This window comes from Phacochoerus africanus, chromosome 6 (assembly GCF_016906955.1).
Source record: "Phacochoerus africanus isolate WHEZ1 chromosome 6, ROS_Pafr_v1, whole genome shotgun sequence".
NCBI classification, from domain to species: Eukaryota; Metazoa; Chordata; class Mammalia; order Artiodactyla; family Suidae; genus Phacochoerus; species Phacochoerus africanus.
In genome coordinates, this window is record NC_062549.1 from 109,638,076 (window position 1) to 109,649,801 (window position 11,726).

Here is an 11,726-nt window from a genome sequence, read left to right on the forward strand (position 1 = left end):
CTTGAGAAGAATGTGTATTCTATTGCTTTTGGATGGAATGTCCTATAAATATCTATTAAGTCAATCTGGTCTAATGCTTCATTCAGGGCCTGTGTTTCCTTATTGATTTTCTGTCTGGATGATCTGTCCATTGCTGTAAGTGGGGTGTTAAAGTCCCCCACTATTATGTGTTATTGTCGATTTCTCCTTTTAAGGTTGTTAGCAGTTGCCTTATATGTTGTGGTGATCCTGTGTTGGGTACATAGATATTTAAAGTTGTTACATCTTCTTCTTGGATTGATCCTTTGATCATTAGGTAGTGACTTTCCTTGTCTCTTAAAATATGCTTCATTTTAAGGTCTATTTTGTCTGATATGAGTATTGCTACTCCAGCTTTCTTTGAATTTCCGTTTGCATGGAATATTTTCTTCCATCCTCTCACTTTCAATTTGTATGTGTCCCTAGAAGTGAAGTGGGTCTCTTGAAGACAACATATATGTGGGTCTTGTTTTGTATTCATTCAGTCAGTCTATGTCTTTTGGTTGGGTCATTTAGTCCATTAACATTTAAGGTAATTATTGATATGTATGTTCTTATTGCCATTTTATTAACTGTTTTGGATTTGTTTTTGTTGCTCTTTTTTCTTCCTTTCTTCTCTTGTTCTCTCCTCTTATGGTTTGATGACTGTCTTTAGTGTTGTGTTTGAGTTGATTTTTCTTATTTGTTTGTGTTTCAATTGAGATTTTTTTGTTTGCAGTTGCCCTGAATTTTGATATAGGAGTCTATATATATATATACAAGATTGGTTTAAGTTGTTGTTCTCTTAATTTCAAGTGTGTCTCCAGTGTCCTGCATTTGTACCCTCCTCACGATTTCTGATTTTGGTAGCATAATTGTGCATGGATGATTTCATATCTTTACTGTATATATGCCTTTACAGGTGAGCCTTGTCATTTGTGGTATTTTGTTTCTAGTCATGACCTTTCTTTTCTGCCTAGAGAAGTTCCTTTTGTTGTAAAGCTGGTTTAGTGTTGCTGAATTCTCTGAGCTTTTGCTTATCTGTAAAGCTTTTGATTTCTCCTTCAAATCTGAATGAGAGCCTTGCTGGATAAAGTAATCTTGGTTGGAGGTTTTTTCCTTTAATCACGTTATGTAAATCATGCCACTCCCTTCTGGCCTGCAGTTTCTGCTGAAAAATCTGCCAATAGCCTTATCAGGGTTCCCTTGTATATTATTTGTTTCTTTTCTCTATCTGCTTTCAATATTTTCTCTTTGTCTTTAATTTTGGTCATTTTGATTAGTATGTGTCTCAGGGTGTTCCTCCTTGGGTTTATTTTATGTGGTACTCATTGTGCTTCCTGGATTTGAGTGAGTGGTTCCTTTCCCATGTTAGGGAAGTTTTTGGCTATTATCTCTTGGAATATTTTCTCTGTCCCTTTCTGTCTCTCTGCTCCTGGCACCCCTATAATATGGACGTTGATGCATTTAACGTTGTCCCAGAGTTCTCTGAGATGCTCTTCATTTGTTTTCAATCTTTTTTATCTTTTCTGTTCCGCATCCATGATTTCCACTAGTCTGTCCTCCACCTTGCTTATTCAACCTTCTGCTTCCTGTATTCTGCTGTTGGCAGCTTCTAATGAATTTTTTATTTCAGTTATTGTATTGTGCATCTCTTCTTGCTTAAGTTTTATATCTTGTATTTCTTTGCTCAGTGTTTCCTGTAAATTATCCACCTTTGATTCCAGTTTATTTCCAATGTCTTGCAACATCTTCAGCATCAACAGGCTACAGTCTTTTTCCTGGAGGCTGAGAATCTCCTCACTTAGCTGTTTTTCTGTTGTTTTTTTTTTCCTTTCTCCTTTATCTGAGTTATAGTTCTCCTTCTTTTCATTTTTGTAGGTTTTTGGTGTGGTGACCTTTTTGCAGACAATAGAGTTGTAGCCTCTCTTACTTCTGGTATCTGCCCCCCTTGTGGCTGAAGTTGGTATGGGGGCTTGCTGTAGGCTTCCTGGTGGGAGGGACTGGTGCCTTCCCACTGGTAGGTGGGGCTTATTCCTATCCCTCTGGTGTGTGGGGCTTTGTCTCTGGGTAAGATTAGAGTTGGCTGTGTGCCTGGGGTGTCTTTAGGCAGCCTGTTTACTGATGGGTGGGGCTATGATCCCACCTGGATTATTGTTTGGCCTGGGGCTTATCACCTCTGATGAGTGGGGCCAGATTTTCCCACAATGGCCACCTCCAGATAAAGGCATGCTGATGAATATTCCCAAGAGCTTTGCCTTTGATGCCCTTCTTCCACAGCAAGCCACAGTCACCCCCTGTTTTCCCAGGAGATCCTTCAAGAACTGCAGTCAGGTCCAACCCAGATTCCTATGAGACCTTGCTTTGCCCTGGGACCCGGTGCACATGAAAGTCTGTGCACCTTTCAAGAATGGTATCTCCATTTCCCCCAGTCCCATGGAGCTACTGTGCACAAGCAAGCCCCACTGACCTTCAATGCCAGAAGCTCCAGGGGCTCTTTATCCCAGTGCCAGATCCGTACATGTGGGAGTTTGATGTGGGGCTCAGAACTCTCACTCCTGTAGGTGTCTGTGATACAGTTACTTTCCAGTCTGTTGGGCTTCCCACCCAGGAGGTGTGGGGTTGTTTACACCATGTAATCACTCCTCCTACCTCGTGATGAGACCTCCTCTTTGTCTTCTGGAGTAGGATATCTTTTTGAAAGTTTCCAGTCCATTTGGTTTAAGGTTGCTCAACGTTTGGTTGTAATTTTTTTCTTTAAATAGATATTTCTTAGTCTACAGTTTAATTACATATATTTTTTAGTTTTTCTGTTATTTTCTTACCAATCACATTGTAGATCATAAATGAACATTTAACTTGAATAGTTTTGATTCATATTAGTACCAACGTAATTTCGATTGTAAACAAACATTTTGCTTCAGTATAGTTACATTATCTCCCCATGCATTTGTGCTACTATTTTCATATATGTTACATTTATAAGGGCATTCTTTTTTTTTTTTTTAGGACCTCACCCATTGTTTATGGAAGTTCCCAGGCTAGGGGTTGAATCGGAGCCACAGCAACATGAGTTCCAAGTCACGTCTGTGACCTATGCTGTAGCTCATAGCAATGCTGGATCTTTAACCAACTGAGTGGGGCCAGGGGTCACACCTGCGTCCTCATGGATACTAGTTGGGTTTGTCACCACTGAGCCACAATGGAAACTCTCACCTTCATTTTTTAGGGATAGTTTTCATGGACATAGTGTTCTTGGTTGACAGTCTTTTTCTTTTAGCACTTGAATATGTCTTTTGATTGCCTTCTAGCCCTCATGGTATCTGATAAGAAGTCAGCAGCATTTAATCTAAGAGGATTCATTATATGTCATATTTCCTACTGCTTTCAAGCTTTTTGTGGGTGGAAGTCTTGCTTCTTGACATTTTGACTTCGATGTGTCTAGCTGTGAATCTCTTTTAGTTTATCTTACTTGAAGTTCATTGAGCTTCTTGATATGCAGATTGTTTCCCTTTATATTGAGGAAGTATTTCCTTTTGGGGCAATTTATTTCTGCCCATTTCTCTTCTGTGTGTGACTCCTTTAATGCATATTGTTGATGTGCTTGATGGTGTTTCAAAGATCTCTGGGGCTTTATTTGTCTTCATTATTATTTTTAATTTTTCAGCTTGAGTAATCTCAATTAACCTGTTTTCAGCTGCACTAATTTTTTTTCTTGCTAGTTGTAATCAGTCATTGAGCCTCTCTATTGGTTTTTTCATTTGTTAGTTAACTTCTCTCTTTATAACTTATATTTGGTCTTTTTAAAAAAATAACTTAGGAGTTCCCGTCATGGCGCAGTGGTTAACGAATCCAACTAGGAACCATGAGATTGCGGGTTCAGTCCCTGCCCTTGCTCAGGGGGTTAACGATCCGGCGTTGCCGTGAGCTGTGGTGTAGGTTGCAGACGCGGCTCGGATCCTGCGTTGCTGTGGCTCTGGCGTAGGCCGGTGGCTACAGCTCCGATTCAACCCCTAGCCTGGGAACCTCCATATGCCGCGGAAGCGGCCCAAAGAAATAGCAAAAAGACAAAAAAATATAAAAAAAGTAACTTATCTTTATTGATACTTTTATATGGTGAAATATTATTCTCACCTTTTTCTTTAATTTTTTAGCATGGTTTTCTTTCGCTTATTGCCTGTATTTATAGTAGGTATTTTAAAATCTTTGTCTTGTAAGTCCAACATCTGTGTTTCCTTGGGTACAGTTTCCATTAACTGCTGTATTGTTTTGTATGGGTCATGCTTTCCATGCTTTATAATTTTTTGTTGGAAACTGGTTATTTTATGTAATACATGAAAATTGAAAATCAGCCCCACTCCTTCCCACTCCCATTTCCCAAAGATTGTTGTTGTTTTCTTATTTACATTCTTCAATTAATTCTATAAAGTCTATATCCTTTGTTGAGTAAAGCTAATAAAGTGTTTAACATCATGGTCAGCTAGTGTAACTCCTTAAACTAGTGTAACTCCTATCCTTTAACAAGAGGCTCTGTATGTATTTTACAGTATGTCTTCAATGCTTTGACAGCTTACATATCTTTCTTAGCATCTCCTTCCTGCTTTATGCAGTAATTCATTGTTGCATAGGTGAAAGATTAAAGTCTTTTCATATGGTCCTAAGCATACTCATATCCTTGTACACATGTTCTGTCTCCTAGCTATCTAATAATAGTAGCCTTTCATAGTCATCTGTGGACATTTGTCTTCTGGGTTTTCCTGTAATTACTTTGGGCCATTTTTCCCCCTTAGTAGTTTTGCTGCCACAGGTAGTTGCAATGTTAAATAATTGACATTGATTTTTTTTAAACCAACAACCGAGAGTTTCCTTAATTCATGGACTCTGAGTCAGTTTAAAACCTTGTGAATGAGTTTTTTCCATGAAGCTGCCAAGTAGGTCAAAAAGTGATAGTTCTCCAGTGATGGGTTTTTGGGGATCCCAAATATATTATCCATTAATTAGCTGCTACACTGCTTATAGTTACCTTTGTTCTTAAGCCTCTAGATTTCAGGACTACCACTGATTTGTGAAGAAGTAGATGGGAATAAAGCATCATCAGAGCTCACAGTTCTTATGAGCTTCAGGGTTTTTTTCTTGAAGAAATTCTCTCCAGTTTTTTGTAGGCTTTGATTAATTTCCAGACTTGTGAAAAAGTTAATGTTGACCATTTTCCCCATGTTTCTCTCTCTCCCTCTATCTCTCTTTTTCTATTGTGGAAGAGTTGATTCTCAGAAGTTCTTACTTTACCATTCCAGAGATGTTCTCCAAGACACCTTTTAGGAAAAATATGTTTAGTGTTTTAAAAAGTGAGGTAAGAATATTCTGCCAAAACAAGATTCTTGCCAGACCCACAATCATGTAAGCCTATTATCTAAATAAATCTCTTTCTCAGGAGTCTACATTTTGGAGAGCAGAAAGTGAGGAAATAAGACCTGCTTTATCAAAACTTAACTTATAAATATAATATACTTCAGGAGTTCCTGCTATGGCTCAGTGCATTAAAAACCTGATAGTCTCTCTGAGGATGTCATTACAATCCCTGGCCTTACTCGGTGGATTAAGGATCCAGCATTGCCACAAGCTGCTGTGTAGGTTGTAGATGCAGCTCGGATCCTGTGTTGCCATGGCTGTGGCACAGACCTGTAATTGTAGTGCCGATTTGACCCCTAGCCTGAGAACTTCCATATGCCTCAAGCACAGCCATGAAAGGAAAAACTAAATAATACACTTCACACATATCTGGTCAGTTTATTTTTAGCATAGGTGCCAAAAAATAAGAAAAGCATAGTTGTTTCATTAAGTGGTGCTAAAACAACTGAATAGTCAAACAGAAATGAAAGACTGACAATTACTTAATGTCTTATACAAAATATTTATTTTAAATTCATTAGAGATCTATATAAGAATGCTAAAAATAAAAATTATAAATTAGTATTATGAATAATATTAGCAACTGTGGGAAAGCAAAAAATTTTTTTAGCTTAAGGACTTTTTATTTTATTTTTTAACTGCCTTACAATATTATGTAAGTTACAGGTGTATAATACAGTGATTAACAAGTTTTAAAGGTTATATTTCATTTATAGTTATTATAAAATATTGTCTATATTCCCTGCGTTGTACAATATATCCTTGTAGCTTATTTAATACCCAATAGTTTTTAATCTCTTACTGCCCTACCCCTATGTTGCTCCTCCCCTTTCCTCTCCCTACTCTTAACCACTAGTTCTCTATATAAATGATTTGAGTGTGTTTGTATTTCTCTGACTTACGCTGCTTAGCCTAATGTCCCCCAAGTCCTACCATGTTGCTGCAAATGGCAAAATTTTATTCTCTTCTATAGCTCTGTAGTATTCTGATATATATATAGAGATATAGATATATAGCTATAGATTCTACATCTTCTTTACTCATTCATCTGTTGATGGACATTTAAGGTGCTTCTATATCTTGGCTATTATAATTAATGATGCTGTGAACATCAGGGTGCATGTACCTTTTTGAATTAGTGTTTTTTAAATTTTTTTCAGATATATACCTAGGAGTGGAATGGCTAATTCATATGGTCATTCTATTTTAAGTATTTTGAGAAACCCCCATACCATTTTCCAAGTGGCTGTACCAGTTTACATTCCCATGAACAGTGTACAAGGATTCCTTTTTCTCCACATCCTCACCAACATTTATTGTTTGTGTTCTTTGGTGATAGCCATTGTGACTGGTATAAGGTGATAGCTTATTATAGTTTCACATGATTAGCAATGTTGAACATCCTTTCATGTGCTTTTTGGCCATCTGAATTTTCTGCCAATGTTTTAATCAGATCTTTAATCTCTTATTGGCCATATCATTTGCAAATATTTTCTCCCATTCAGCAGGTTGTCTTTTTTGTTTCTTGATGGTTGCCTTTGCTGTGTAAAACATTATAAGTTTAATTAGGTCTCATTTGTTTATTTTTGCTTCTATTTACTTTGCTTTAGGAGATGGATTCAAAAAAATACTGTTGCGATTCATGTCATGGAGTGTTCTGCCTATATTTTCTTCTAGGAGTTTTAGAGTATCTGATCTTACATTTAGGCCTTTAATCAATTTTGAATTTATTTTTGCATATGGTGTTAGAGAATGTTCTAATTTCATTCTTTCACATGTATCTGTCCAATTTTCCCACCACTACTTATGGTAGAGACTTTCTTTCTCTTTTGTATATTCTTGCTTCCTTTGTCATAGATTAATTGACCATAAGTGTGTGGGTTTATTTCTGGGCTCTCTATTCTATTCCATTGATCAGTGTGTCTGTTTTTGTGCTAGTACCATACCGTTTTTACTACTGTAGCTTTGTAACATAGTCTAAAGTCGGGAGCATGATTCCTGAGCTTTGTTTTTCTTTCTCAAGATTGCTTTGGCTATTCTTTTGTGTTTTTATTAGTTCTAGTCCTGTGAAAAATAGCATTGGTATTTTCATATGGATTGTATTCTATCTGTGAATTGGCTTGAGTAGTATGGTCATTTTAACAAGATTAATTCTTCCAACCTAAGAACACTATATATCTTTCCATTAGTTTGTGTAATCTGCAGTTTCTTTCATCAGCATCTTTTAGTTTTCTGAGTACAGATCTTTTGCATCCTTAGGTAGTTTATTTCTAGGTATTTTATTCTTTTTGATGCAGTGATAAGTGAGAATCTTTCCTTTATTTCTCTTTCTGATAGTTCCTTGTTAGTGTATATAAATGAACTGTCCATTAATTTTGTATCCTTCAACTTTACCAAATTCATTGATGACTTTTAGTAGTTTTATAGTGGCATCTTTAGGATTTTCTATGTTGCCTACAGACAGTGACATTTTTAGTTCTACCTTTCCAATTTGGGTTCCTTTTATTCCTTTTATTTCTCTGATTGCTGTAGCTAGATCTTCCAAAATTATATTGAATAAAAGTTTGAGAGTGGGCATCCTTGTCCTGTTTTTGATCTTAGAGGAAATGCTTTTAAGCTTTTCACTGTTGAGTATGATGTTAGCTGTGGGTTTTTCATATACTGCCTTTATTTTGTTGAGGTATGTTTCTTCTATACCCACTTTGATGAAAGTTTTTATCATGAATGAATGTTGGATTTTTCTATTTTTTCTGTTTTGTCTTCTGATATCTGTGCTTTTGGTGTCATATCCTGGAAATCATTGCCAAAGCAAGTGCCCTGAAGTACTTTTCCTGTGTTTTCCTCAAAGGATTTTATGTTTTAGATCTTTCATTTAAGTCATGGATCCATTTTGAGCTAATTTTTATATATAGTGATAGGTAAGGGTTCAACTTCATTTGTTTGCGTTGTGAATACTCAGTGTCTCAGTACTATTTGAAAATGTTTTCTGGAAGTTCCCATCATGGCTCAGGGGAAATGAATCCGACTAGTATCCATGAGGATGCTGCTTGGATCCCTGGCCTTGCTCAATGGGTCAGGGATCTAGCATGGCCATGAGCTGTGGTGTAAGTTGCAGATATGGCTTGGATCCCTCATTGCTATGGCTGTGGCATAGGCTGTCAGTTGTAGCTCTGATTTGACCCCTAGCCTGGGAACTTCCATATGCCACGAGTGTGGCCCTAAAAAGGAAAAAAAAAAAAAAGATTAAATGGTCTTGGTACCCTTGTTGAAAATCACTTGACTATATATGAGGGTATATTTCTGGACTCTCTTTTCTATTCTGTTGGTCTATACCTTGCTCTTATGCCAATACAACACTGTTTTGATTATTGTAGCTTTGCAGTAAATTTTGAAATCAAGTATATAATATTTTTCTATTGATATTTCATTTTCAGCAATATTTTTAAAATTTCATTGTACAAGTCTTTCATCTCCTTGGCTAATTATTCCTAAGTATTTTAATGTTTATGATACCATTTCAAATTAAATAGATTTTGTAATTTCCTTTTCAGATTTTTCATTGTTAGTATGTAGAAATGCAACTGATTTTTGGGTATTGGTTTGTATCTTGCTCCTTTGCTGAATTAATTTACTAATTCTAAGAATTTTGTAGTATTTTTAGGACCTTCTATATATTAGATTATATCATATGTAGAAATAATATTACTTTCTCCTTTCCAATCTAGATGCTTTATTTCTTTTTCTTGCTTAATTGCTCTGACTAGAACTTCCAGTACTCTGATAAATAGAAGTGGAAAAAGTGGGTATCCTTGCTATGTTTTGATCTTAGATGAGAAGGTTTTATTCTTTCAGCACTTAGTATGGTATTTGTTGTGAATATATTATTTATAGCTTTTATTACATTAAAGTAGTTTTCTTCTATCCCTAGCTTTTTGAGTGTTTTCATCATAAATGTGTATATTCGATCCTGTCAGATTATTTTTATGCATCAGTGAGAAGATCATATGGTTTTCCCCTTTATTCTGTTAATATGGTGTATTACATTGATTGGTAGTCATATGTTGAACCATCCTTGCATTCCAGGAATAAATTTAATATACTTGTGCCGTATAATATTCTTTTTAATATGTAGCACATTCAGTTTGCTAGTTTTGTTGAGAATTTTTGCATCAGTGTTTACAAGGGGCATTGATGAATAGTTTTACAGTGCTTTTGTCCAGCTTTGGTGTCAGGGTAATCCTGGCATTGTAGAGTTAGGGAGTGTTCTCTCTTCACTTGGAAAAATTTTTGGAAAAATTTTGCTGTGATTATTGTTAATTCTTTAAATGATTGGTAGATATCACCAATGAAGCCATTAAGTCTAGAGTTTGTCTTGATTGCAAAATTTTTGTTTACTGACAGTCTCCTTACTAGTTATCAGTGTGTTCAGATTTTCTATTTATTCATGACTCAACTTGGATAGTTTTATGTTTCTAGAAATTTGCCCATTTCACCTAGGTTATCTTATTTGTTGCCGTGCATTCTATTATGAGTATTTCTAGTTCTGTAGAATCGGTAGAATGTACCCACTTTCATTTCTGATTTTAGTAATTTGAATCTTTTTTCAGTCCATCTACTGAAACATTTGTCCCATTTTTTGTTATTTTCAAAGAACCGATTTTTGTTTTATCTCTATTTTATTTCTATTTTCTCTATCTCTAATCTGTATTATTTTTTCCTACTAGCTCTGAGTTTCATTTGTTCTTTTTCTAGTTCCTTTAGTTGTAAAATTAGAATGTTGTCTTTAGACGTTTTTATTAATATAGTTGTTTATAGCTATAAAATGTCCTCTTAGAACTGTTTTTACTACATCACATAAATTTGAGTAGGTTGTATTTTTTTATTTTCATCCATCTCTAATTATTTCTAATTACCCTTCTAATTATGTCTTTTATACATTTTTAAATAGAGTGTGTTGTTAAATTTTCACAAATTTGTGAATCAGCCAAAACAATTTATGGCCTAATACATGGTCTACACTTGCTTGAAATGTCCCATATACACTTGAGAAGAATGTGTATTCCATTGTTGCATAGTGTGTGTTGTTTATATCTGTTAGATCTAGTTGTTTTGTTATATTGCTCAAGTCTCTCTCTCTACACACACACACACTTTTTTCTGTCTGGATTTTCTAACATGAACAGTAAGATATTGAAATCTCCAAATGTTATTGTACATTTATCTATTTTACCTTCAGTTGTATCTGGTTTTGCTTATATATTTTGATAGTCTGTTATTAGGTCTATAACTATTTATAGTTAGTTTTTCTTATTGCTGCATTAAACCTTTTATTAATATGTAATATATTTCTTTACCTCCTGACACCTCTTTTATTTTAAAGTCTATTTGTCTGATATTGTATGTCCACTACAACTCCTTTAATTACTATTTTCATGAGATATCCTTTTCTATCCTTTCACTTTTAATTGATTTGTCTTTTTTAATCTATCTTCCAATCTCTGTCTTTTTATTGGAAAGTTTTATTGATTTATACTTAATTACTGTTAAGGAGATACTTATTTCTGTCATTTTAATATTTGTTTTCTGTAGCCTTTATGGCTTTATTATCAATCATTTCCTGCATTACTGTTTAGTTTTAGTGTTTAGTTGATTTTTTTTTAATAGTGAAACAGCGAAATTCCTTTCTAATTTCCATTTGTGGATATTCTTTAGCTATTTTCTTTATCATTACCATGGGGTGTACATTTAACATCCTAAAGTTATAACATCCTAATTTGAATTTATACCAGCTTAACTTTAATAACATACAGAATTCTGCTTCTTTAACAGCTTTGTCCGTACATCTTTTAGTTATTAATGTCACAGAATTACATCTTTAGACATTGTGTAACCAAACAAAATAATTTTAACTCCAGTAGTCTCTTTAATTCTGTAAAAAAATTAAACACAAAATTAACATAATTAAAGAGTCTACTGAAGTTAGAAATTAAATCCAATAAAAATAGCTTTTAGACCAATAATTTTTAACAAATTAATTTCTTAATCATATTAAGCATAAAATGTGAAGTTATACATCATTTTTATAATAATACTAATTTTTAGAATTACCCTGTTTACTTACTGAGATCTTTATCTTAATGTGGCTTTAAATTACTGTCTATTTCATCCTTCAGGATTCTCTTTAGTACCTCTCATAGGTCAAGTCTAATTGTATTTAGCACCTTAAGCTTTTTTGTTGTTGTTGTTATTCAGGAGTTTATTAATTTCTTCCTTACTTTTGAAAGAGTTTTGCCAGATTTAGAATTCTTGTTTGGCAGGGA